We start from the raw sequence: 6,274 nt of genomic DNA on the forward strand, positions 1-6,274 counted from the left end.
CTGATAGGAGTCTCAAACTTGGCAATCCAAGGTAGAACACCAATTTCCAACCTGTACCCTCACCTCTCCCTAAAAAGTAAAACAAACTGACAAAATTTTCTCCTACTCTTCCCCAGTAACCCGAGTTGCTCTGGCTAAGAAGCTCAACACTACCTCTGACTTCTTTCTCCCATAGTCCACATTCAATACATCCACAAAACTATGAGCTCTGCCTTTAAAATCCATCTACCTTCTAGTATAATCATTATTGGACCCTTACTCCAGGTGTATTAGTTTGTTCTCACACTGCTGATAAAGACATACCTGAGACTGGGTAATTTATAAAGGAAAGAGGCTTAAATGACTCACAGTTCAGCATGGCTAGAGAGGCCTCAAGAAACTTACAACCATGGCAGAAAGGGAAGCTAACATATTTTTCTTCACATGACGTCAGCAAGAAGTGCTGAGCAAGAGAGAAAAGCCCCTTTTAAAGCCATCAGATCTCATGAGAACTCACTCACTATCAGGAGAACAGCAGCATGAGGGTAACCACCCCCATAATTCAATTACCTCCCACTGGATCCCTCCCATGACATGTGGGGATTGTGGGAACTACAATTCAAGATGAGATTTGGGTGAGAAAACAGCCAAACTATATCACCAGGTAACTGATACTTCTCACCAGAATCATGGCTTGAGCTTCTTAACTGTTCTCTCAGCTTCTGCCTTTATTCCGTTTTAGTTATGTATTAATGCATAATAGTTCACCACAATATTAGTAGCTTAAAACAGCATTCATTTATTATCTTATAACTTCTATGGGTCAGGAGTCTTGGCACAGCTTCTCTCAGGGTCTCCTATAAGAATGCAATCAAAGTGCAACCTGGGGCTAAGGTTTTATCTGAAGGCATGACTGGGGAAAGTCACTTCCTCAAAGGCTGTTGGCCTGAACGGGTCTCAGTTCCTTTTTGGCTATTGGTCAGAGGCTACCCTCACTTCTTTGACTTGTACATTTCTCCACTATGGCTTCTTGCTTCATCAAAGTACATGAGTCAAAAAGACAAGAGAATCTACTAGCAAGATAGAAGTTACAGTCTTATGCAACCTAATCACAGAAGCAACATCCCATTACATTTTCTACATTTTATTGGTTATAAGCAAGTCATAGATCTTGCTCACACTCAAGTGGAAGGCATTAAACAACAGCATGTGTAGCAAGAAACAGGAATCATTGAGAAGTTGCCTGCTACATTCTCTTACTCTTTCTTGTTCATGTCGCAGTTGGAGAAATCCTTTAAAGCATGAGTCAGGTCATGCCATACATATATTCGAAACCTTCCAGCTATTACATATTTAACTCACAATAGACTCCAAATTTTTCACAATATCCTTGCATCATCCCCATCTCAACTTATATTACTCTTCTGATACTCACTTTGGTCTGGAAGTACTGACTTTCTTCTTATTCCTCAAACCCACCTGGCCCTGTCCCATTTCAGGACCTTTGCACTGTAATTCACTCTACTTGGATCCTTCTTGCCCCATGTACATTTATGGTCTGTCTTTCATTTAATTCAGGCTTTTGCTCCAATGTTACCTTTGTAAGAGGCCTTTCTAGACTATGCTATCTAAAACAGCAATTCCTTCCTTGCTTTCTGCCTCCTTACTCTTCTCTATTTTTATTCTTATTATTTTAACTGCATAAAATATTATATACCATATTTAATTCTCTGGGTTTATTTATTTATTTATTTATTTATTTATTTATTTATTTATTTATTTATTTTTTTACCACTAAAAGGAAAGCTGGAGCAAAGACTGCCTATTTTATTCATGCAATACATGGAGACCTATTTGTCAAAATACAGGGGAAGTATGATAGGACAAATGTAAGCACTAAAGAAGTAGAAAAAGGAGAGTGTTGATTTCTTCTAATAATTATACTGTAATCATTCAAAAGGGTACAGCAAAGTACTATGCTCTGACCGTAAGGAAGAGGTGTGTTTTCCCTTAATTAAGATAAGAATTCCTTCAAGGACATTCAGTTACCTTTACCGCTGTCTTATCAAGCAACTTTGTGTCACTAACTCAGTTTTGTAATTGTCTTGTTCTGGGAACAACTGTGAATGGAGGGGTATTGGTATGAGGGTTTTGATGACTACAGTTGTTCATTCTCACTGTTCTCAAGTTTATAGTGGCATTTCTCCTTAAATTTACATCAACTTATAAAGTCAAGATTCCAAATCTGAAAAGCCAAGGACTCAACTCTGCACTGTGATCTTTTATGGAAGAAGCGGCAACCATCATAGAACACATCTAAAAAAGTTATCCAACCTTATCCATTACTTTCATCTGGTATTCCAAGGAGGTCATATTTGTTTAAAGGCAATAATTGCAAGTTTTTCAAAGTAATAAGCTTAAAGTTTATGGTTTGTTGCTGGGGGAAAAGGGAGACATTTCTGTGGCGTTGGCCATGAAGGTTACTTTTAAAGGACAGATTTTCATTTGATGAACTGCACAAAACAAAACAAAAATGCTACAGAAATTTTTCTGTAAGTAGCTACTTAATAAAACCTAAACTGGACAACTTCCATGCCCTTCAGGGTTTCAGAAATACAAACAGGAAGTTAACATTTCCATAGCAATAATGATTCAGTAATAAAATCTGAGGAGAAACAATAAAACAGAAGGTCAGGATGAAAGCAATTTACATTTTATTAACATCCTAACACTACATCAGAATAGATATTAAATATTTAAATTGAGTCAGAGTGTAATTAGAAAAGCATCTGTAATCAAATGACATTTTTTTTTGTTTGTTTTTGGGCATGGTTTTGCTGTGGTCTTGTGTTAAAGTGCAAACTTATACAGCATTTCTAAATTCCCTCAACTTGTAAATTCTGGTTTGTTATCTTATGGACAATTTTTGCAGACTAAGTTTCTTGTGCAAATGTTCTTTTCAAGGAAAAGGCATATAACTCATAATGTCATTCACACCATTATTGTCAGATACTGTGTATTTTAATGAATGTGATGAAATTCAGTTATTGGAAATGAGTCAAATGAATTATTTCAGAATTTCAGACACTCTTTTAAGCCAATAGGGAGACAGATTGTCCTTTAGGCATGGACAGATCCTATAACTGGTAAAGTCTCCTGGGTTTTCCAGTGGCTTGGATTTTTCTTTTCCAAACTATTAATCTTGCCTTCTCTCTATTAGAGGAGAGAGTTGATTTCCTGAGAGAGTGATAAGATACTTCAACATCGTATTAGGAAGGAAGAACTGAATGTCAAGGAGAGAGAAAAGTGAACATTCCAACCCTGAACTAGAGGAAGAATGACCAGGTGATGGTGAACCACTGTTAAGAATAGAAGGAAAGAAGGTGGTGTTAATTCTGTAAACCACAAATTCCTTACTGTGACCTTGAGCTGACCAGGCTTCTGACGTCTTCTGTCTTTGTCAGGTGTTGAGCTTCTAAGGTAGAAAAAGTAGCTAAGAATTGGGAAACTGATTCAAAAAATTTGGACTCGCTCTCATTGTAAAGATAATCTATCTTTCATCAGTTATCTTTTGTTGTTTCAGGAATACATACCCAGTTTCTTTAAATGTTTGAAATATCTTAATGACAGTTTCTAAGCCTTTCACTCCTTTAAAAATGTGCTGATGGCCAGATAGTATCCAAATAAATTCTTGTTCCATTATAATAACTATCCTCTTTTATTTTTCCACTTCACCTCTAGTCATTGGAATATGGTTTTGATGTGGAAAATAACACTGGTGTTGAACATTTAGTTGCAATCATGTACTTTGTAGTTTACACACGATACACAAAAAGTAACTCTTTCTAAGCCCACATCCTAGTCCTAGAATGTCCTCACTTAGTTGGGTTGACATACGTGTTTTAATATGCCACAGTACTGATGGGATTAAAGAATAGTCTCCTTGTTCTAAATAAATGCAAATCTGACAGCCAGAGAAATTGTAATGTGATGTTCCTTTGACTGTAGTTGAGGTAAATTTATATACTTGTACTTAAAATATACAAATTACTTTTCCTAACATAGCCCTTAGGTTGTAATACTAGCAAGTGCTGCACCAGTCTCACATTCCTGTGATATCATTGTACTGAGCATCTACAGGAAATTGTGTAAGATATTGTGCAAATGGAATGCTGCCCTCTTATGGTTGCACAAACCCTTCCAGGGTCAAACATAAAGCTCCAGTCGCTAGCTAGGGTACTTAATAGAAAGATGTAAGAACTAGGAGGACATAAAAAAAATTAACCCACACTGATTTTACAAATTACAAAATGGATTGAATGGAGGAGACTCATACCAATTTCATATAAGCTGACAGGACAGAGCCAAAGATAAAATCAAGTTTATTGTTTCTTTCATTCTAATGCACATTTGAATATGATTTTTAACTTCTGGTTTCATAATTTAAGTATTTCAAGGGACGTCACAAAACATCAATTTTACCTAAATAAGTTATAATGGGTAATTACAGTAAGTCAATATGGTGTCACATTTCCTCAACCATTGAAGGACCTCTTCATTTTGTCAAATTAGAAGTCTCAAATATCTAACCCAAATTTGAAAAGGTCTCAAATATCAAACTCAAAAATTTTCAATTTCCAGGACATTTTTGCTTATATTTTCCTAAGATCATTCTTATTCTTGTTTATCATCTGGGGAGTCACAGTTGAATGCTTATCCAATATATGACAGCCTGTCAAACACTGGATAAAAGCTGTTTTTTTTTTTTTCCTTAAAAACCTCTTCCAAGACAGCTACTTGCATTTTTATTTGTTCTCTATGCAGTTTTAAAAATATATGTTTAAGTTTACATTACTGCAATTTATTTATTGAACAAAATCACCCTGCATTATATATATACACATATATGTATATGATTCTATATATATAGTTTTATATATTCTGATTGCTGAGGCAAAAGATATGTATTTGCATATAAAACTCAGATAGACAATGTTAAATTGCTTCTTAAATAGCTATACCAATTTACCCTCCCACCAACAGTATACAAAAGCCTATTTTGCTGTACGCTTATAAATACCAGATAAACCTCTCATCCATGCCTTTTAACTTTTCTGTCATATTTTCTATCACTTAGGCATTTTTAAAACTATAAATTTGGAAAATCATTTTATCATTCATATTTTACAAATCTAATTTATCAGTTTGTTGCTTATCTTCTAACTTTACTTGTGTTATTTGACAAAGAGATGTTTTAAATTTAAGTAGTGTTCATGCCTTTGTTAAAGTAATTTATAAGATTTGCTCACAAAGTTTATATAAAATACTCAAATTTTCCTTTAGTGGCTTTGTGATTTATTTTATTGCCTTTTTATTTAAATCTTTATTTAAAATGCATTTTATTATTATGGTGTAAAGTAAGACAATTTGATATTTTTTCCAAATGGTTATTTTTCTAAGCATTTATGAAACAGTTCGTTGAAACCCTACCATTTAGAACTGTCACTTTAAATCAAGTACCACACACTTATGTAAACTCAGAACTTTATTTGTTCTCTCTACTTTTTGGACATTTATTTTATTATTTTAACTTTATTACATGCATTGACATCCAATATTCCACAAATTCGTCTTTTAATATGTAGAAAATGACTATTATAGACTTCCAAATTTTTGACATTATTAAAATACAGTAAGGTAAACAATAATAATAGTAACTTTCCACCTAGAATTAGCTGCTAACATTGTGGCATATTTGTTTTCAGTTTTTTTTGTTCAAATTACTCTGATATGTTTGTAAACATAAAACTGATATTTTGTAAATATACTTGTTATAAAGAATTTAATCATTCCACAAATTGCAAATAGGCAACCATCGTCCCAATTTTCAAGAGCTAGAAATTGTCATCATTAACATTAGTTAAATGTCGTTTCAAGTATTGTTCATACCTATATAAATATACAAGAATGGATGCATGAACAGACAGACAGAAATGCATTTATTAGAAGTAAATGTGTCTGGAATTGCTTTCTAGCTTGAATTCTGTGAGCTTGCAGTCAAGCTGACAGCCAGACCATCCCATTAGACATCTCAAAATTTGATCAAGTTGAAGAGTTCAATTTCAAGCTCACTCACATGGGTGTTGGCAGACTTCTGTTCCTCATGGGTTATTGGACTGATGGCTTCAGTTTCTTGTCCTTTATAAGGCTGCTCAGAACTTGGCAGCTGGCTTCCCCAATGTGAGTAATGTGTGTGTGTGTGTGTGTGTGTGTGTGTGTGTGTGTGTGTGTGTGT

Source organism: Piliocolobus tephrosceles, chromosome 7 (genome assembly GCF_002776525.5).
Source record: "Piliocolobus tephrosceles isolate RC106 chromosome 7, ASM277652v3, whole genome shotgun sequence".
Classification (NCBI taxonomy): Eukaryota; Metazoa; Chordata; class Mammalia; order Primates; family Cercopithecidae; genus Piliocolobus; species Piliocolobus tephrosceles.